The 21,130-nt window shown below is 47.4% G+C and overlaps 13 non-coding genes across 13 annotated transcripts; all 13 read left to right on the top strand.

The window, feature by feature from the left end:
• The first annotated feature begins 432 nt into the window (after window positions 1–432).
• On the top strand, window positions 433–503 carry trnag-gcc (transfer RNA glycine (anticodon GCC)). The gene has a single exon. It is a non-coding gene; the product is annotated as a tRNA-Gly (tRNA).
• Window positions 504–2,045: 1,542 nt separating this feature from the next.
• trnag-gcc (transfer RNA glycine (anticodon GCC)) lies at window positions 2,046–2,116 on the top strand. The gene has a single exon. It is a non-coding gene; the product is annotated as a tRNA-Gly (tRNA).
• A 1,541-nt stretch (window positions 2,117–3,657) lies between these two features.
• trnag-gcc (transfer RNA glycine (anticodon GCC)) lies at window positions 3,658–3,728 on the top strand. Its single transcript has one exon. It is a non-coding gene; the product is annotated as a tRNA-Gly (tRNA).
• A 1,540-nt stretch (window positions 3,729–5,268) lies between these two features.
• trnag-gcc (transfer RNA glycine (anticodon GCC)) lies at window positions 5,269–5,339 on the top strand. Its single transcript has one exon. It is a non-coding gene; the product is annotated as a tRNA-Gly (tRNA).
• Window positions 5,340–6,879: 1,540 nt separating this feature from the next.
• trnag-gcc (transfer RNA glycine (anticodon GCC)) lies at window positions 6,880–6,950 on the top strand. The gene has a single exon. It is a non-coding gene; the product is annotated as a tRNA-Gly (tRNA).
• Window positions 6,951–8,492: 1,542 nt separating this feature from the next.
• Window positions 8,493–8,563, top strand: trnag-gcc (transfer RNA glycine (anticodon GCC)). Its single transcript has one exon. It is a non-coding gene; the product is annotated as a tRNA-Gly (tRNA).
• A 1,540-nt stretch (window positions 8,564–10,103) lies between these two features.
• Window positions 10,104–10,174, top strand: trnag-gcc (transfer RNA glycine (anticodon GCC)). The gene has a single exon. It is a non-coding gene; the product is annotated as a tRNA-Gly (tRNA).
• Window positions 10,175–11,714: 1,540 nt separating this feature from the next.
• Window positions 11,715–11,785, top strand: trnag-gcc (transfer RNA glycine (anticodon GCC)). Its single transcript has one exon. It is a non-coding gene; the product is annotated as a tRNA-Gly (tRNA).
• A 1,542-nt stretch (window positions 11,786–13,327) lies between these two features.
• Window positions 13,328–13,398, top strand: trnag-gcc (transfer RNA glycine (anticodon GCC)). Its single transcript has one exon. It is a non-coding gene; the product is annotated as a tRNA-Gly (tRNA).
• A 1,541-nt stretch (window positions 13,399–14,939) lies between these two features.
• trnag-gcc (transfer RNA glycine (anticodon GCC)) lies at window positions 14,940–15,010 on the top strand. The gene has a single exon. It is a non-coding gene; the product is annotated as a tRNA-Gly (tRNA).
• A 1,542-nt stretch (window positions 15,011–16,552) lies between these two features.
• trnag-gcc (transfer RNA glycine (anticodon GCC)) lies at window positions 16,553–16,623 on the top strand. Its single transcript has one exon. It is a non-coding gene; the product is annotated as a tRNA-Gly (tRNA).
• Window positions 16,624–18,163: 1,540 nt separating this feature from the next.
• trnag-gcc (transfer RNA glycine (anticodon GCC)) lies at window positions 18,164–18,234 on the top strand. The gene has a single exon. It is a non-coding gene; the product is annotated as a tRNA-Gly (tRNA).
• Window positions 18,235–19,774: 1,540 nt separating this feature from the next.
• trnag-gcc (transfer RNA glycine (anticodon GCC)) lies at window positions 19,775–19,845 on the top strand. The gene has a single exon. It is a non-coding gene; the product is annotated as a tRNA-Gly (tRNA).
• The last annotated feature ends 1,285 nt before the right edge of the window (window positions 19,846–21,130 follow it).

The raw sequence follows: 21,130 nt of genomic DNA, 5'->3' as shown, positions 1-21,130 counted from the left end.
TCTCTATGTTGTTGTGTTTCAAAATATGAGCTGTGCTGACTGTGTGCACATAATACGTTAATGTTATAATTTAAGTAGAACCCATTTCCATTTTAAGAATAGCGTTCTCCACTTGGTCAGGAAGCATCTAGACAAACTATAATTTGCAAGTAATAATCTTGAGCCTCGAATCCTAGTCGTATTATTTACTTTATATATCTTGAAATAAAGAAACAGCGTTCAGATAAAATCCAACTAGTCAAACAAACAGCGCTTCATTGCGAGTTTCCTACTTGGTTTCTCGCTATATCAGCAATGGAGAAAGTCAGGGCTGCAGATGCTGGAGATTGGAGTCGGCATGCTGCGCCACAGGACAGAATATCAAGAATACCGGTTTAGTTTCCTGCTGGAGTTCAAACTGTAGTAAAGTTCTAGCGGGGCCCGCCCGCAGGTGCATTGGTGGTTCAGTGGTGGAATTCTCGCCTGCCACGCGGGAGGCCCGGGTTCGATTCCCGGCCAATGCAACGCATTGCAGCACCCTTTATTTCAAATGCTGCACGGCTCGAACAGAGTTCGGCCCGATGCCCCGGGTTTGCTTCGCCTGGCTGCGTGCACTCGCCAATCTCCTGCTGCGCGATAAACAGGGTGTGTTCACTCAGCGTGTGGGATGGGATCGGATGAAAACGTCCGCTCTGCAGGCTCCGTTTTTGAGCATTTTCATGGCGCAATCCATAGTTTTCTGGCATTAAGTAAAATCGACATAGTGAGATGACCGGCCGTGAGCCCAGAATGATGGGCCAGACTCCATACGCCGAATGAGATGAGAGTGGTGCTGGAAAAGCACAGCGGGGCAGGCAGCATCCGAGGACCGGCAAAATCGACCTCTCGAGCAGGAGTCCTTCATCAGGAAGGGTACTGTCATATATCCAAACACATCTTCTGCTGCTTCATCAGTGACCTTCCTTCTGTCATATAGTCAGAAGTGGGCATTTTTGTTCACGATTGCATCATGGTAGCACCACTGACAACTCCTCAGATACTGAAGCAGACCATACTAGGTTCAAATGCAGAAAGCCAATGCCCTCTGACGAACGCAATCGTCTTTCTTTGTGCTCGATGGGAATCCAACCAGCGGATAAACAAAGATTGGAAACCTTCTCAGTTCTTCACGACAGAGCGTCATTGATGTTCTAGCATTGAATATCTTTGAATAATGAGTGGCACAGACAGTGTCAATAGCCCGAGTCATAGTTTGAAGATATCAGGAGGAAAGTATCGAGGAGACGTCAGAGGTAGGTTCTTTACGCAGAGAGTTGTGAATGCATGGAATGGGTTGCCAGCCCGTCCAGTTGGAAGCAGAGTCATTGGCGACATTTAAGGAACTGCTGGACGGGCACATGGAGAGCAGTGAGTTGAGGATTGCGTATGTTACATTACATTCGGGTTGAACCTCGGCACAACATCGTGGGCCAAAGGGCCTGTTCTGTTCTGGCCTTTTGTATGTTCTATGCTCTAGTTGAGGCTGGATTGGAGAAATCGTTGGAATGCTTCCAAAACCAAGAGATGGGCCGGAAAGTGAAGTTGATCATGAACTATAGCGAGCAGGCTTGATCTGCGGGCTATTCCTACCACCATCTCTATGTTGTTGTGTTTCAAAATATGAGCTGTGCTGACTGTGTGCACATAATACGTTAATGTTATAATTTAAGTAGAACTCATTTCCATTTTAAGAATAGCGTTCTCCACTTGGTCAGGAAGCATCTAGGCAAACTATAATTTGCAAGTAATAATCTTGAGCCTCGAATCCTTGTCGTATTATTTACTTTATATATTTTGAAATAAAGAAACAGCGTTCAGATAAAATCCAACTAGTCAAACAAACAGCGCTTCATTGCGAGTTTCCTACTTGGTTTCTCGCTATATCAGCAATGGAGAAAGTCAGGGCTGCAGATGCTGGAGATTGGAGTCGGCATGCTGCGCCACAGGACAGAATATCAAGAATACCGGTTTAGTTTCCTGCTGGAGTTCAAACTGTAGTAAAGTTCTAGCGGGGCCCGCCCGCAGGAGCATTGGTGGTTCAGTGGTAGCATTCTCGCCTGCCACGCGGGAGGCCCGGGTTCGATTCCCGGCCAATGCAACGCATTGCAGCACGCATTTATTTCAAATGCTGCACGGCTCGAACAGAGTTCGGCCCGATGCCACGGGTTTGCTTCGCCTGGCTGCGTGCACTCACTAATGTCCTGCTGCGCGGTAAACAGGGTGTGTTCACTCAGCGTGTGGAATGGGATCGGATGGAAACGTCCGCTCTGCAGACTCCGTTTTTGAGCATTTTCATGGCGCAATCCATAGTTTTCTGGCATTAAGTAAAATCGACATAGTGAGATGACCGGCCGTGAGCCCAGAATGATGGGCCAGACTCCATACGCCGAATGAGATGAGAGTGGTGCTGGAAAAGCACAGCGGGGCAGGCAGCATCCGAGGACCGGCAAAATCGACCTCTCGAGCAGGAGTCCTTCATCAGGAAGGGTACTGTCATATATCCAAACATCTTCTGCTGCTTCATCAGTGACCTTCCTTCTGTCATATAGTCAGAAGTGGGCATTTATGTTCACGATTGCATCATGGTAGCACCACCGAAAACTCCTCAGATACTGAAGCAGACCATACTAGGTTCAAATGCAGAAAGCCAATGCCCTCTGACGAACGCAATCGTCTTTCTTTGTGCTCGATGGGAATCCAACCAGCGGATAATCAAAGATTGGAAACCTTCTCAGTTCTTCACGACAGAGCGTCATTGATGTTCTAGTATTGAATATCTTTGAATAATGAGTGGCATAGACAGAGTCAATAGCCCGAGTCATAGTTTGAAGATATCAGGAGGAAAGTATCGAGGAGACGTCAGAGGTAGGTTCTTTACGCAGAGAGTTGTGAATGCATGGAAGGGGTTGCCAGCCCGTCCACTTGGAAGCAGAGTCATTGGCGTCATTTAAGGAACTGCTGGACGGGCACATGGAGAGCAGTGAGTTGAGGATTGCGTAGGTTACATTACATTCGGGTTGAACCTCGGCACAACATCGTGGGCCAAAGGGCCTGTTCTGTTCTGGACTTTTCTATGTTCTATGCTCTAGTTGAGGCTGGATTGGAGAAATCGTTGGAATGCTTCCAAAACCAAGAGATGGGCCGGAAAGTGAAGTTGATCATGAACTATAGCGAGCAGGCTTGATCTGCGGGCTATTCCTACCACCATCTCTATGTTGTTGTGTTTCAAAATATGAGCTGTGCTGACTGTGTGCACATAATACGTTAATGTTATAATTTAAGTAGAACTCATTTCCATTTTAAGAATAGCGTTCTCCACTTGGTCAGGAACCATCTAGGCAAACTATAATTTGCAAGTAATAATCTTGAGCCTCGAATCCTTGTCGTATTATTTACTTTATATATTTTGAAATAAAGAAACAGCGTTCAGATAAAATCCAACTAGTCAAACAAACAGCGCTTCATTGCGAGTTTCCTACTTGGTTTCTCGCTATATCAGCAATGGAGAAAGTCAGGGCTGCAGATGCTGGAGATTGGAGTCGGCATGCTGCGCCACAGGACAGAATATCAAGAATACCGGTTTAGTTTCCTGCTGGAGTTCAAACTGTAGTAAAGTTCTAGCGGGGCCCGCCCGCAGGTGCATTGGTGGTTCAGTGGTAGAATTCTCGCCTGCCACGCGGGAGGCCCGGGTTCGATTCCCGGCCAATGCAACGCATTGCAGCACCCTTTATTTCAAATGCTGCACGGCTCGAACAGAGTTCGGCCCGATGCCCCGGGTTTGCTTCGCCTGGCTGCGTGCACTCGCCAATCTCCTGCTGCGCGATAAACAGGGTGTGTTCACTCAGCGTGTGGGATGGGATCGGATGGAAACGTCCGCTCTGCAGGCTCCGTTTTTGAGCATTTTCATGGCGCAATCCATAGTTTTCTGGCATTAAGTAAAATCGACATAGTGAGATGACCGGCCGTGAGCCCAGAATGATGGGCCAGACTCCATACGCCGAATGAGATGAGAGTGGTGCTGGAAAAGCACAGCGGGGCAGGCAGCATCCGAGGACCGGCAAAATCGACCTCTCGAGCAGGAGTCCTTCATCAGGAAGGGTACTGTCATATATCCAAACATCTTCTGCTGCTTCATCAGTGACCTTCCTTCTGTCATATAGTCAGAAGTGGGCATTTTTGTTCACGATTGCATCATGGTAGCACCACTGACAACTCCTCAGATACTGAAGCAGACCATACTAGGTTCAAATGCAGAAAGCCAATGCCCTCTGACGAACGCAATCGTCTTTCTTTGTGCTCGATGGGAATCCAACCAGCGGATAAACAAAGATTGGAAACCTTCTCAGTTCTTCACGACAGAGCGTCATTGATGTTCTAGTATTGAATATCTTTGAATAATGAGTGGCATAGACAGAGTCAATAGCCCGAGTCATAGTTTGAAGATATCAGGAGGAAAGTATCGAGGAGACGTCAGAGGTAGGTTCTTTACGCAGAGAGTTGTGAATGCATGGAATGGGTTGCCAGCCCGTCCAGTTGGAAGCAGAGTCATTGGCGTCATTTAAGGAACTGCTGGACGGGCACATGGAGAGCAGTGAGTTGAGGATTGCGTAGGTTACATTACATTCGGGTTGAACCTCGGCACAACATCGTGGGCCAAAGGGCCTGTTCTGTTCTGGCCTTTTCTATGTTCTATGCTCTAGTTGAGGCTGGATTGGAGAAATCGTTGGAATGCTTCCAAAACCAAGAGATGGGCCGGAAAGTGAAGTTGATCATGAACTATAGCGAGCAGGCTTGATCTGCGGGCTATTCCTACCACCATCTCTATGTTGTTGTGTTTCAAAATATGAGCTGTGCTGACTGTGTGCACATAATACGTTAATGTTATAATTTAAGTAGAACTCATTTCCATTTTAAGAATAGCGTTCTCCACTTGGTCAGGAAGCATCTAGGCAAACTATAATTTGCAAGTAATAATCTTGAGCCTCGAATCCTTGTCGTATTATTTACTTTATATATTTTGAAATAAAGAAACAGCGTTCAGATAAAATCCAACTAGTCAAACAAACAGCGCTTCATTGCGAGTTTCCTACTTGGTTTCTCGCTATATCAGCAATGGAGAAAGTCAGGGCTGCAGATGCTGGAGATTGGAGTCGGCATGCTGCGCCACAGGACAGAATATCAAGAATACCGGTTTAGTTTCCTGCTGGAGTTCAAACTGTAGTAAAGTTCTAGCGGGGCCCGCCCGCAGGTGCATTGGTGGTTCAGTGGTAGAATTCTCGCCTGCCACGCGGGAGGCCTGGGTTCGATTCCCGGCCAATGCAACGCATTGCAGCACCCTTTATTTCAAATGCTGCACGGCTCGAACAGAGTTCGGCCCGATGCCCCGGGTTTGCTTCGCCTGGCTGCGTGCACTCGCCAATGTCCTGCTGCGCGATAAACAGGGTGTGTTCGATCAGCGTGTGGGATGGGATCGGATGGAAACGTCCGCTCTGCAGGCTCCGTTTTTGAGCATTTTCATGGCGCAATCCATAGTTTTCTGGCATTAAGTAAAATCGACATAGTGAGATGACCGGCCGTGAGCCCAGAATGATGGGCCAGACTCCATACGCCGAATGAGATGAGAGTGGTGCTGGAAAAGCACAGCGGGGCAGGCAGCATCCGAGGACCGGCAAAATCGACCTCTCGAGCAGGAGTCCTTCATCAGGAAGGGTACTGTCATATATCCAAACATCTTCTGCTGCTTCATCAGTGACCTTCCTTCTGTCATATAGTCAGAAGTGGGCATTTTTGTTCACGATTGCATCATGGTAGCACCACTGACAACTCCTCAGATACTGAAGCAGACCATACTAGGTTCAAATGCAGAAAGCCAATGCCCTCTGACGAACGCAATCGTCTTTCTTTGTGCTCGATGGGAATCCAACCAGCGGATAAACAAAGATTGGAAACCTTCTCAGTTCTTCACGACAGAGCGTCATTGATGTTCTAGTATTGAATATCTTTGAATAATGAGTGGCATAGACAGAGTCAATAGCCCGAGTCATAGTTTGAAGATATCAGGAGGAAAGTATCGAGGAGACGTCAGAGGTAGGTTCTTTACGCAGAGAGTTGTGAATGCATGGAATGGGTTGCCAGCCCGTCCAGTTGGAAGCAGAGTCATTGGCGTCATTTAAGGAACTGCTGGACGGGCACATGGAGAGCAGTGAGTTGAGGATTGCGTAGGTTACATTACATTCGGGTTGAACCTCGGCACAACATCGTGGGCCAAAGGGCCTGTTCTGTTCTGGCCTTTTCTATGTTCTATGCTCTAGTTGAGGCTGGATTGGAGAAATCGTTGGAATGCTTCCAAAACCAAGAGATGGGCCGGAAAGTGAAGTTGATCATGAACTATAGCGAGCAGGCTTGATCTGCGGGCTATTCCTACCACCATCTCTATGTTGTTGTGTTTCAAAATATGAGCTGTGCTGACTGTGTGCACATAATACGTTAATGTTATAATTTAAGTAGAACTCATTTCCATTTTAAGAATAGCGTTCTCCACTTGGTCAGGAAGCATCTAGGCAAACTATAATTTGCAAGTAATAATCTTGAGCCTCGAATCCTTGTCGTATTATTTACTTTATATATTTTGAAATAAAGAAACAGCGTTCAGATAAAATCCAACTAGTCAAACAAACAGCGCTTCATTGCGAGTTTCCTACTTGGTTTCTCGCTATATCAGCAATGGAGAAAGTCAGGGCTGCAGATGCTGGAGATTGGAGTCGGCATGCTGCGCCACAGGACAGAATATCAAGAATACCGGTTTAGTTTCCTGCTGGAGTTCAAACTGTAGTAAAGTTCTAGCGGGGCCCGCCCGCAGGTGCATTGGTGGTTCAGTGGTAGAATTCTCGCCTGCCACGCGGGAGGCCCGGGTTCGATTCCCGGCCAATGCAACGCATTGCAGCACCCTTTATTTCAAATGCTGCACGGCTCGAACAGAGTTCGGCCCGATGCCACGGGTTTGCTTCGCCTGGCTGCGTGCACTCGCCAATGTCTTGCTGCGCGATAAACAGGGTGTGTTCACTCAGCGTGTGAGATGGGATCGGATGGAAACGTCCGCTCTGCAGACTCCGTTTTTGAGCATTTTCATGGCGCAATCCATAGTTTTCTGGCATTAAGTAAAATCGACATAGTGAGATGACCGGCCGTGAGCCCAGAATGATGGGCCAGACTCCATACGCCGAATGAGATGAGAGTGGTGCTGGAAAAGCACAGCGGGGCAGGCAGCATCCGAGGACCGGCAAAATCGACCTCTCGAGCAGGAGTCCTTCATCAAGAAGGGTACTGTCATATATCCAAACACATCTTCTGCTGCTTCATCAGTGACCTTCCTTCTGTCATATAGTCAGAAGTGGGCATTTTTGTTCACGATTGCATCATGGTAGCACCACTGACAACTCCTCAGATACTGAAGCAGACCATACTAGGTTCAAATGCAGAAAGCCAATGCCCTCTGACGAACGCAATCGTCTTTCTTTGTGCTCGATGGGAATCCAACCAGCGGATAAACAAAGATTGGAAACCTTCTCAGTTCTTCACGACAGAGCGTCATTGATGTTCTAGTATTGAATATCTTTGAATAATGAGTGGCATAGACAGAGTCAATAGCCCGAGTCATAGTTTGAAGATATCAGGAGGAAAGTATCGAGGAGACGTCAGAGGTAGGTTCTTTACGCAGAGAGTTGTGAATGCATGGAATGGGTTGCCAGCCCGTCCAGTTGGAAGCAGAGTCATTGGCGTCATTTAAGGAACTGCTGGACGGGCACATGGAGAGCAGTGAGTTGAGGATTGCGTAGGTTACATTACATTCGGGTTGAACCTCGGCACAACATCGTGGGCCAAAGGGCCTGTTCTGTTCTGGCCTTTTCTATGTTCTATGCTCTAGTTGAGGCTGGATTGGAGAAATCGTTGGAATGCTTCCAAAACCAAGAGATGGGCCGGAAAGTGAAGTTGATCATGAACTATAGCGAGCAGGCTTGATCTGCGGGCTATTCCTACCACCATCTCTATGTTGTTGTGTTTCAAAATATGAGCTGTGCTGACTGTGTGCACATAATACGTTAATGTTATAATTTAAGTAGAACTCATTTCCATTTTAAGAATAGCGTTCTCCACTTGGTCAGGAAGCATCTAGGCAAACTATAATTTGCAAGTAATAATCTTGAGCCTCGAATCCTTGTCGTATTATTTACTTTATATATTTTGAAATAAAGAAACAGCGTTCAGATAAAATCCAACTAGTCAAACAAACAGCGCTTCATTGCGAGTTTCCTACTTGGTTTCTCGCTATATCAGCAATGGAGAAAGTCAGGGCTGCAGATGCTGGAGATTGGAGTCGGCATGCTGCGCCACAGGACAGAATATCAAGAATACCGGTTTAGTTTCCTGCTGGAGTTCAAACTGTAGTAAAGTTCTAGCGGGGCCCGCCCGCAGGTGCATTGGTGGTTCAGTGGTAGAATTCTCGCCTGCCACGCGGGAGGCCTGGGTTCGATTCCCGGCCAATGCAACGCATTGCAGCACCCTTTATTTCAAATGCTGCACGGCTCGAACAGAGTTCGGCCCCATGCCACGGGTTTGCTTCGCCTGGCTGCGTGCACTCGCCAATGTCCTGCTGCGCGATAAACAGGGTGTGTTCGATCAGCGTGTGGGATGGGATCGGATGGAAACGTCCGCTCTGCAGGCTCCGTTTTTGAGCATTTTCATGGCGCAATCCATAGTTTTCTGGCATTAAGTAAAATCGACATAGTGAGATGACCGGCCGTGAGCCCAGAATGATGGGCCAGACTCCATACGCCGAATGAGATGAGAGTGGTGCTGGAAAAGCACAGCGGGGCAGGCAGCATCCGAGGACCGGCAAAATCGACCTCTCGAGCAGGAGTCCTTCATCAGGAAGGGTACTGTCATATATCCAAACATCTTCTGCTGCTTCATCAGTGACCTTCCTTCTGTCATATAGTCAGAAGTGGGCATTTTTGTTCACGATTGCATCATGGTAGCACCACTGACAACTCCTCAGATACTGAAGCAGACCATACTAGGTTCAAATGCAGAAAGCCAATGCCCTCTGACGAACGCAATCGTCTTTCTTTGTGCTCGATGGGAATCCAACCAGCGGATAAACAAAGATTGGAAACCTTCTCAGTTCTTCACGACAGAGCGTCATTGATGTTCTAGTATTGAATATCTTTGAATAATGAGTGGCATAGACAGAGTCAATAGCCCGAGTCATAGTTTGAAGATATCAGGAGGAAAGTATCGAGGAGACGTCAGAGGTAGGTTCTTTACGCAGAGAGTTGTGAATGCATGGAAGGGGTTGCCAGCCCGTCCACTTGGAAGCAGAGTCATTGGCGTCATTTAAGGAACTGCTGGACGGGCACATGGAGAGCAGTGAGTTGAGGATTGCGTAGGTTACATTACATTCGGGTTGAACCTCGGCACAACATCGTGGGCCAAAGGGCCTGTTCTGTTCTGGACTTTTCTATGTTCTATGCTCTAGTTGAGGCTGGATTGGAGAAATCGTTGGAATGCTTCCAAAACCAAGAGATGGGCCGGAAAGTGAAGTTGATCATGAACTATAGCGAGCAGGCTTGATCTGCGGGCTATTCCTACCACCATCTCTATGTTGTTGTGTTTCAAAATATGAGCTGTGCTGACTGTGTGCACATAATACGTTAATGTTATAATTTAAGTAGAACTCATTTCCATTTTAAGAATAGCGTTCTCCACTTGGTCAGGAAGCATCTAGGCAAACTATAATTTGCAAGTAATAATCTTGAGCCTCGAATCCTTGTCGTATTATTTACTTTATATATTTTGAAATAAAGAAACAGCGTTCAGATAAAATCCAACTAGTCAAACAAACAGCGCTTCATTGCGAGTTTCCTACTTGGTTTCTCGCTATATCAGCAATGGAGAAAGTCAGGGCTGCAGATGCTGGAGATTGGAGTCGGCATGCTGCGCCACAGGACAGAATATCAAGAATACCGGTTTAGTTTCCTGCTGGAGTTCAAACTGTAGTAAAGTTCTAGCGGGGCCCGCCCGCAGGTGCATTGGTGGTTCAGTGGTAGAATTCTCGCCCGCCACGCGGGAGGCCCGGGTTCGATTCCCGGCCAATGCAACGCATTGCAGCACCCTTTATTTCAAATGCTGCACGGCTCGAACAGAGTTCGGCCCGATGCCCCGGGTTTGCTTCGCCTGGCTGCGTGCACTCGCCAATCTCCTGCTGCGCGATAAACAGGGTGTGTTCACTCAGCGTGTGGGATGGGATCGGATGGAAACGTCCGCTCTGCAGGCTCCGTTTTTGAGCATTTTCATGGCGCAATCCATAGTTTTCTGGCATTAAGTAAAATCGACATAGTGAGATGACCGGCCGTGAGCCCAGAATGATGGGCCAGACTCCATACGCCGAATGAGATGAGAGTGGTGCTGGAAAAGCACAGCGGGGCAGGCAGCATCCGAGGACCGGCAAAATCGACCTCTCGAGCAGGAGTCCTTCATCAGGAAGGGTACTGTCATATATCCAAACATCTTCTGCTGCTTCATCAGTGACCTTCCTTCTGTCATATAGTCAGAAGTGGGCATTTTTGTTCACGATTGCATCATGGTAGCACCACTGACAACTCCTCAGATACTGAAGCAGACCATACTAGGTTCAAATGCAGAAAGCCAATGCCCTCTGACGAACGCAATCGTCTTTCTTTGTGCTCGATGGGAATCCAACCAGCGGATAAACAAAGATTGGAAACCTTCTCAGTTCTTCACGACAGAGCGTCATTGATGTTCTAGTATTGAATATCTTTGAATAATGAGTGGCATAGACAGAGTCAATAGCCCGAGTCATAGTTTGAAGATATCAGGAGGAAAGTATCGAGGAGACGTCAGAGGTAGGTTCTTTACGCAGAGAGTTGTGAATGCATGGAATGGGTTGCCAGCCCGTCCAGTTGGAAGCAGAGTCATTGGCGTCATTTAAGGAACTGCTGGACGGGCACATGGAGAGCAGTGAGTTGAGGATTGCGTAGGTTACATTACATTCGGGTTGAACCTCGGCACAACATCGTGGGCCAAAGGGCCTGTTCTGTTCTGGCCTTTTGTATGTTCTATGCTCTAGTTGAGGCTGGATTGGAGAAATCGTTGGAATGCTTCCAAAACCAAGAGATGGGCCGGAAAGTGAAGTTGATCATGAACTATAGCGAGCAGGCTTGATCTGCGGGCTATTCCTACCACCATCTCTATGTTGTTGTGTTTCAAAATATGAGCTGTGCTGACTGTGTGCACATAATACGTTAATGTTATAATTTAAGTAGAACTCATTTCCATTTTAAGAATAGCGTTCTCCACTTGGTCAGGAAGCATCTAGGCAAACTATAATTTGCAAGTAATAATCTTGAGCCTCGAATCCTTGTCGTATTATTTACTTTATATATTTTGAAATAAAGAAACAGCGTTCAGATAAAATCCAACTAGTCAAACAAACAGCGCTTCATTGCGAGTTTCCTACTTGGTTTCTCGCTATATCAGCAATGGAGAAAGTCAGGGCTGCAGATGCTGGAGATTGGAGTCGGCATGCTGCGCCACAGGACAGAATATCAAGAATACCGGTTTAGTTTCCTGCTGGAGTTCAAACTGTAGTAAAGTTCTAGCGGGGCCCGCCCGCAGGTGCATTGGTGGTTCAGTGGTAGAATTCTCGCCTGCCACGCGGGAGGCCCGGGTTCGATTCCCGGCCAATGCAACGCATTGCAGCACCCTTTATTTCAAATGCTGCACGGCTCGAACAGAGTTCGGCCCGATGCCACGGGTTTGCTTCGCCTGGCTGCGTGCACTCGCCAATGTCTTGCTGCGCGATAAACTGGGTGTGTTCACTCAGCGTGTGAGATGGGATCGGATGGAAACGTCCGCTCTGCAGACTCCGTTTTTGAGCATTTTCATGGCGCAATCCATAGTTTTCTGGCATTAAGTAAAATCGACATAGTGAGATGACCGGCCGTGAGCCCAGAATGATGGGCCAGACTCCATACGCCGAATGAGATGAGAGTGGTGCTGGAAAAGCACAGCGGGGCAGGCAGCATCCGAGGACCGGCAAAATCGACCTCTCGAGCAGGAGTCCTTCATCAAGAAGGGTACTGTCATATATCCAAACACATCTTCTGCTGCTTCATCAGTGACCTTCCTTCTGTCATATAGTCAGAAGTGGGCATTTTTGTTCACGATTGCATCATGGTAGCACCACTGACAACTCCTCAGATACTGAAGCAGACCATACTAGGTTCAAATGCAGAAAGCCAATGCCCTCTGACGAACGCAATCGTCTTTCTTTGTGCTCGATGGGAATCCAACCAGCGGATAAACAAAGATTGGAAACCTTCTCAGTTCTTCACGACAGAGCGTCATTGATGTTCTAGCATTGAATATCTTTGAATAATGAGTGGCACAGACAGTGTCAATAGCCCGAGTCATAGTTTGAAGATATCAGGAGGAAAGTATCGAGGAGACGTCAGAGGTAGGTTCTTTACGCAGAGAGTTGTGAATGCATGGAATGGGTTGCCAGCCCGTCCAGTTGGAAGCAGAGTCATTGGCGACATTTAAGGAACTGCTGGACGGGCACATGGAGAGCAGTGAGTTGAGGATTGCGTAGGTTACATTACATTCGGGTTGAACCTCGGCACAACATCGTGGGCCAAAGGGCCTGTTCTGTTCTGGCCTTTTGTATGTTCTATGCTCTAGTTGAGGCTGGATTGGAGAAATCGTTGGAATGCTTCCAAAACCAAGAGATGGGCCGGAAAGTGAAGTTGATCATGAACTATAGCGAGCAGGCTTGATCTGCGGGCTATTCCTACCACCATCTCTATGTTGTTGTGTTTCAAAATATGAGCTGTGCTGACTGTGTGCACATAATACGTTAATGTTATAATTTAAGTAGAACTCATTTCCATTTTAAGAATAGCGTTCTCCACTTGGTCAGGAAGCATCTAGGCAAACTATAATTTGCAAGTAATAATCTTGAGCCTCGAATCCTTGTCGTATTATTTACTTTATATATTTTGAAATAAAGAAACAGCGTTCAGATAAAATCCAACTAGTCAAACAAACAGCGCTTCATTGCGAGTTTCCTACTTGGTTTCTCGCTATATCAGCAATGGAGAAAGTCAGGGCTGCAGATGCTGGAGATTGGAGTCGGCATGCTGCGCCACAGGACAGAATATCAAGAATACCGGTTTAGTTTCCTGCTGGAGTTCAAACTGTAGTAAAGTTCTAGCGGGGCCCGCCCGCAGGAGCATTGGTGGTTCAGTGGTAGCATTCTCGCCTGCCACGCGGGAGGCCCGGGTTCGATTCCCGGCCAATGCAACGCATTGCAGCACGCATTTATTTCAAATGCTGCACGGCTCGAACAGAGTTCGGCCCGATGCCACGGGTTTGCTTCGCCTGGCTGCGTGCACTCACTAATGTCCTGCTGCGCGGTAAACAGGGTGTGTTCACTCAGCGTGTGGGATGGGATCGGATGGAAACGTCCGCTCTGCAGACTCCGTTTTTGAGCATTTTCATGGCGCAATCCATAGTTTTCTGGCATTAAGTAAAATCGACATAGTGAGATGACCGGCCGTGAGCCCAGAATGATGGGCCAGACTCCATACACCGACTGAGATGAGAGTGGTGCTGGAAAAGCACAGCGGGGCAGGCAGCATCCGAGGACCGGCAAAATCGACCTCTCGAGCAGGAGTCCTTCATCAGGAAGGGTACTGTCATATATCCAAACATCTTCTGCTGCTTCATCAGTGACCTTCCTTCTGTCATATAGTCAGAAGTGGGCATTTTTGTTCACGATTGCATCATGGTAGCACCACTGACAACTCCTCAGATACTGAAGCAGACCATACTAGGTTCAAATGCAGAAAGCCAATGCCCTCTGACGAACGCAATCGTCTTTCTTTGTGCTCGATGGGAATCCAACCAGCGGATAAACAAAGATTGGAAACCTTCTCAGTTCTTCACGACAGAGCGTCATTGATGTTCTAGTATTGAATATCTTTGAATAATGAGTGGCATAGACAGAGTCAATAGCCCGAGTCATAGTTTGAAGATATCAGGAGGAAAGTATCGAGGAGACGTCAGAGGTAGGTTCTTTACGCAGAGAGTTGTGAATGCATGGAATGGGTTGCCAGCCCGTCCAGTTGGAAGCAGAGTCATTGGCGTCATTTAAGGAACTGCTGGACGGGCACATGGAGAGCAGTGAGTTGAGGATTGCGTAGGTTACATTACATTCGGGTTGAACCTCGGCACAACATCGTGGGCCAAAGGGCCTGTTCTGTTCTGGACTTTTCTATGTTCTATGCTCTAGTTGAGGCTGGATTGGAGAAATCGTTGGAATGCTTCCAAAACCAAGAGATGGGCCGGAAAGTGAAGTTGATCATGAACTATAGCGAGCAGGCTTGATCTGCGGGCTATTCCTACCACCATCTCTATGTTGTTGTGTTTCAAAATATGAGCTGTGCTGACTGTGTGCACATAATACGTTAATGTTATAATTTAAGTAGAACTCATTTCCATTTTAAGAATAGCGTTCTCCACTTGGTCAGGAACCATCTAGGCAAACTATAATTTGCAAGTAATAATCTTGAGCCTCGAATCCTTGTCGTATTATTTACTTTATATATTTTGAAATAAAGAAACAGCGTTCAGATAAAATCCAACTAGTCAAACAAACAGCGCTTCATTGCGAGTTTCCTACTTGGTTTCTCGCTATATCAGCAATGGAGAAAGTCAGGGCTGCAGATGCTGGAGATTGGAGTCGGCATGCTGCGCCACAGGACAGAATATCAAGAATACCGGTTTAGTTTCCTGCTGGAGTTCAAACTGTAGTAAAGTTCTAGCGGGGCCCGCCCGCAGGTGCATTGGTGGTTCAGTGGTAGAATTCCCGCCTGCCACGCGGGAGGCCCGGGTTCGATTCCCGGCCAATGCAACGCATTGCAGCACCCTTTATTTCAAATGCTGCACGGCTCGAACAGAGTTCGGCCCCATGCCACGGGTTTGCTTCGCCTGGCTGCGTGCACTCGCCAATGTCTTGCTGCGCGATAAACAGGGTGTGTTCACTCAGCGTGTGAGATGGGATCGGATGGAAACGTCCGCTCTGCAGACTCCGTTTTTGAGCATTTTCATGGCGCAATCCATAGTTTTCTGGCATTAAGTAAAATCGACATAGTGAGATGACCGGCCGTGAGCCCAGAATGATGGGCCAGACTCCATACGCCGAATGAGATGAGAGTGGTGCTGGAAAAGCACAGCGGGGCAGGCAGCATCCGAGGACCGGCAAAATCGACCTCTCGAGCAGGAGTCCTTCATCAAGAAGGGTACTGTCATATATCCAAACACATCTTCTGCTGCTTCATCAGTGACCTTCCTTCTGTCGTATAGTCAGAAGTGGGCATTTTTGTTCACGATTGCATCATGGTAGCACCACTGACAACTCCTCAGATACTGAAGCAGACCATACTAGGTTCAAATGCAGAAAGCCAATGCCCTCTGACGAACGCAATCGTCTTTCTTTGTGCTCGATGGGAATCCAACCAGCGGATAAACAAAGATTGGAAACCTTCTCAGTTCTTCACGACAGAGCGTCATTGATGTTCTAGCATTGAATATCTTTGAATAATGAGTGGCACAGACAGAGTCAATAGCCCGAGTCATAGTTTGAAGATATCAGGAGGAAAGTATCGAGGAGACGTCAGAGGTAGGTTCTTTACGCAGAGAGTTGTGAATGCATGGAATGGGTTGCCAGCCCGTCCAGTTGGAAGCAGAGTCATTGGCGACATTTAAGGAACTGCTGGACGGGCACATGGAGAGCAGTGAGTTGAGGATTGCGTAGGTTACATTACATTCGGGTTGAACCTCGGCACAACATCGTGGGCCAAAGGGCCTGTTCTGTTCTGGCCTTTTGTATGTTCTATGCTCTAGTTGAGGCTGGATTGGAGAAATCGTTGGAATGCTTCCAAAACCAAGAGATGGGCCGGAAAGTGAAGTTGATCATGAACTATAGCGAGCAGGCTTGATCTGCGGGCTATTCCTACCACCATCTCTATGTTGTTGTGTTTCAAAATATGAGCTGTGCTGACTGTGTGCACATAATACGTTAATGTTATAATTTAAGTAGAACTCATTTCCATTTTAAGAATAGCGTTCTCCACTTGGTCAGGAAGCATCTAGGCAAACTATAATTTGCAAGTAATAATCTTGAGCCTCGAATCCTTGTCGTATTATTTATTTTATATATTTTGAAATAAAGAAACAGCGTTCAGATAAAATCCAACTAGTCAAACAAACAGCGCTTCATTGCGAGTTTCCTACTTGGTTTCTCGCTATATTAGCAATGGAGAAAGTCAGGGCTGCAGATGCTGGAGATTGGAGTCGGCATGCTGCGCCACAGGACAGAATATCAAGAATACCGGTTTAGTTTCCTGCTGGAGTTCAAACTGTAGTAAAGTTCTAGCGGGGCCCGCCCGCAGGTGCATTGGTGGTTCAGTGGTGGAATTCTCGCCTGCCACGCGGGAGGCCCGGGTTCGATTCCCGGCCAATGCAACGCATTGCAGCACCCTTTATTTCAAATGCGGCACGGCTCGAACAGAGTTCGGCCCGATGCCCCGGGTTTGCTTCGCCTGGCTGCGTGCACTCGCCAATCTCCTGCTGCGCGATAAACCGGGTGTGTTCACTCAGCGTGTGGGATGGGATCGGATGGAAACGTCCGCTCTGCAGGCTCCGTTTTTGAGCATTTTCATGGCGCAATCCATAGTTTTCTGGCATTAAGTAAAATCGACATAGTGAGATGACCGGCCGTGAGCCCAGAATGATGGGCCAGACTCCATACGCCGACTGAGATGAGAGTGGTGCTGGAAAAGCACAGCGGGGCAGGCAGCATCCGAGGACCGGCAAAATCGACCTCTCGAGCAGGAGTCCTTCATCAGGAAGGGTACTGTCATATATCCAAACATCTTCTGCTGCTTCATCAGTGACCTTCCTTCTGTCATATAGTCAGAAGTGGGCATTTTTGTTCACGATTGCATCATGGTAGCACCACTGACAACTCCTCAGATACTGAAGCAGACCATACTAGGTTCAAATGCAGAAAGCCAATGCCCTCTGACGAACGCAATCGTCTTTCTTTGTGCTCGATGGGAATCCAACCAGCGGATAAACAAAGATTGGAAACCTTCTCAGTTCTTCACGACAGAGCGTCATTGATGTTCTAGTATTGAATATCTTTGAATAATGAGTGGCATAGACAGAGTCAATAGCCCGAGTCATAGTTTGAAGATATCAGGAGGAAAGTATCGAGGAGACGTCAGAGGTAGGTTCTTTACGCAGAGAGTTGTGAATGCATGGAATGGGTTGCCAGCCCGTCCAGTTGGAAGCAGAGTCATTGGCGTCATTTAAGGAACTGCTGGACGGGCACATGGAGAGCAGTGAGTTGAGGATTGCGTAGGTTACATTACATTCGGGTTGAACCTCGGCACAACATCGTGGGCCAAAGGGCCTGTTCTGTTCTGGACTTTTCTATGTTCTATGCTCTAGTTGAGGCTGGATTGGAGAAATCGTTGGAATGCTTCCAAAACCAAGAGATGGGCCGGAAAGTGAAGTTGATCATGAACTATAGCGAGCAGGCTTGATCTGCGGGCTATTCCTACCACCATCTCTATGTTGTTGTGTTTCAAAATATGAGCTGTGCTGACTGTGTGCACATAATACGTTAATGTTATAATTTAAGTAGAACTCATTTCCATTTTAAGAATAGCGTTCTCCACTTGGTCAGGAAGCATCTAGGCAAACTATAATTTGCAAGTAATAATCTTGAGCCTCGAATCCTTGTCGTATTATTTACTTTATATATTTTGAAATAAAGAAACAGCGTTCAGATAAAATCCAACTAGTCAAACAAACAGCGCTTCATTGCGAGTTTCCTACTTGGTTTCTCGCTATATCAGCAATGGAGAAAGTCAGGGCTGCAGATGCTGGAGATTGGAGTCGGCATGCTGCGCCACAGGACAGAATATCAAGAATACCGGTTTAGTTTCCTGCTGGAGTTCAAACTGTAGTAAAGTTCTAGCGGGGCCCGCCCGCAGGAGGATTGGTGGTTCAGTGGTAGAATTCTCGCCTGCCACGCGGGAGGCCCGGGTTCGATTCCCAGCCAATGCAACGCATTGCAGCACGCTTTATTTCAAATGCTGCACGGCTCGAACAGAGTTCGGCCCCATGCCACGGGTTTGCTTCGCCTGGCTGCGTGCACTCGCCAATGTCTTGCTGCGCGATAAACAGGGTGTGTTCACTCAGCGTGTGGGATGGGATCGAATGGAAACGTCCGCTCTGCAGGCTCCGTTTTTGAGCATTTTCATGGCGCAATCCATAGTTTTCTGGCATTAAGTAAAATCGACATAGTGAGATGACCGGCCGTGAGCCCAGAATGATGGGCCAGACTCCATACGCCGAATGAGATGAGAGTGGTGCTGGAAAAGCACAGCGGGGCAGGCAGCATCCGAGGAGCGGCAAAATCGACCTCTCGAGCAGGAGTCCTTCATCAGGAAGGGTACTGTCATATATCCAAACATCTTCTGCTGCTTCATCAGTGACCTTCCTTCTGTCATATAGTCAGAAGTGGGCATTTATGTTCACGATTGCATCATGGTAGCACCACCGAAAACTCCTCAGATACTGAAGCAGACCATACTAGGTTCAAATGCAGAAAGCCAATGCCCTCTGACGAACGCAATCGTCTTTCTTTGTGCTCGATGGGAATCCAACCAGCGGATAATCAAAGATTGGAAACCTTCTCAGTTCTTCACGACAGAGCGTCATTGATGTTCTAGTATTGAATATCTTTGAATAATGAGTGGCATAGACAGAGTCAATAGCCCGAGTCATAGTTTGAAGATATCAGGAGGAAAGTATCGAGGAGACGTCAGAGGTAGGTTCTTTACGCAGAGAGTTGTGAATGCATGGAAGGGGTTGCCAGCCCGTCCACTTGGAAGCAGAGTCATTGGCGTCATTTCAGGAACTGCTGGACGGGCACATGGAGAGCAGTGAGTTGAGGATTGCGTAGGTTACATTACATTCGGGTAGAACCTCGGCACAACATCGTGGGCCAAAGGGCCTGTTCTGTTCTGGCCTTTTGTATGTTCTATGCTCTAGTTGAGGCTGGATTGGAGAAATCGTTGGAATGCTTCCAAAACCAAGAGATGGGCCGGAAAGTGAAGTTGATCATGAACTATAGCGAGCAGGCTTGATCTGCGGGCTATTCCTACCACCATCTCTATGTTGTTGTGTTTCAAAATATGAGCTGTGCTGACTGTGTGCACATAATGCGTTAATGTTATAATTTAAGTAGAACCCATTTCCATTTTAAGAATAGCGTTCTCCACTTGGTCAGGAAGCATCTAGGCAAACTATAATTTGCAAGTAATAATCTTGAGCCTCGAATCCTAGTCGTATTATTTACTTTATATATCTTGAAATAAAGAAACAGCGTTCAGATAAAATCCAACTAGTCAAACAAACAGCGCTTCATTGCGAGTTTCCTACTTGGTTTCTTGCTATATCAGCAATGGAGAAAGTCAGGGCTGCAGATGCTGGAGATTGGAGTCGGCATGCTGCGCCACAGGACAGAATATCAAGAATACCGGTTTAGTTTCCTGCTGGAGTTCAAACTGTAGTAAAGTTCTAGCGGGGCCCGCCCGCAGGTGCATTGGTGGTTCAGTGGTAGAATTCTCGCCTGCCACGCGGGAGGCCCGGGTTCGATTCCCGGCCAATGCAACGCATTGCAGCACCCTTTATTTCAAATGCTGCACGGCTCGAACAGAGTTCGGCCCGATGCCCCGGGTTTGCTTCGCCTGGCTGCGTGCACTCGCCCATCTCCTGCTGCGCGATAAACCGGGTGTGTTCACTCAGCGTGTGGGATGGGATCGGATGGAAACGTCCGCTCTGCAGGCTCCGTTTTTGAGCATTTTCATGGCGCAATCCATAGTTTTCTGGCATTAAGTAAAATCGACATAGTGAGATGACCGGCCGTGAGCCCAGAATGATGGGCCAGACTCCATACGCCGACTGAGATGAGAGTGGTGCTGGAAAAGCACAGCGGGGCAGGCAGCATCCGAGGACCGGCAAAATCGACCTCTCGAGCAGGAGTCCTTCATCAGGAAGGGTACTGTCATATATCCAAACATCTTCTGCTGCTTCATCAGTGACCTTCCTTCTGTCATATAGTCAGAAGTGGGCATTTTTGTTCACGATTGCATCATGGTAGCACCACTGACAACTCCTCAGATACTGAAGCAGACCATACTAGGTTCAAATGCAGAAAGCCAATGCCCTCTGACGAACGCAATCGTCTTTCTTTGTGCTCGATGGGAATCCAACCAGCGGATAAACAAAGATTGGAAACCTTCTCAGTTCTTCACGACAGAGCGTCATTGATGTTCTAGTATTGAATATCTTTGAATAATGAGTGGCATAGACAGAGTCAATAGCCCGAGTCATAGTTTGAAGATATCAGGAGGAAAGTATCGAGGAGACGTCAGAGGTAGGTTCTTTACGCAGAGAGTTGTGAATGCATGGAATGGGTTGCCAGCCCGTCCAGTTGGAAGCAGAGTCATTGGCGTCATTTAAGGAACTGCTGGACGGGCACATGGAGAGCAGTGAGTTGAGGATTGCGTAGGTTACATTACATTCGGGTTGAACCTCGGCACAACATCGTGGGCCAAAGGGCCTGTTCTGTTCTGGACTTTTCTATGTTCTATGCTCTAGTTGAGGCTGGATTGGAGAAATCGTTGGAATGCTTCCAAAACCAAGAGATGGGCCGGAAAGTGAAGTTGATCATGAACTATAGCGAGCAGGCTTGATCTGCGGGCTATTCCTACCACCATCTCTATGTTGTTGTGTTTCAAAATATGAGCTGTGCTGACTGTGTGCACATAATACGTTAATGTTATAATTTAAGTAGAACTCATTTCCATTTTAAGAATAGCGTTCTCCACTTGGTCAGGAAGCATCTAGGCAAACTATAATTTGCAAGTAATAATCTTGAGCCTCGAATCCTTGT

This window comes from Chiloscyllium punctatum, chromosome 30 (assembly GCF_047496795.1).
Source record: "Chiloscyllium punctatum isolate Juve2018m chromosome 30, sChiPun1.3, whole genome shotgun sequence".
In the NCBI taxonomy this organism is placed as follows: domain Eukaryota; kingdom Metazoa; phylum Chordata; class Chondrichthyes; order Orectolobiformes; family Hemiscylliidae; genus Chiloscyllium; species Chiloscyllium punctatum.
Note: the sequence above shows the minus strand (reverse complement) of the source record. Positions and strands in the feature narration are given on the sequence as shown.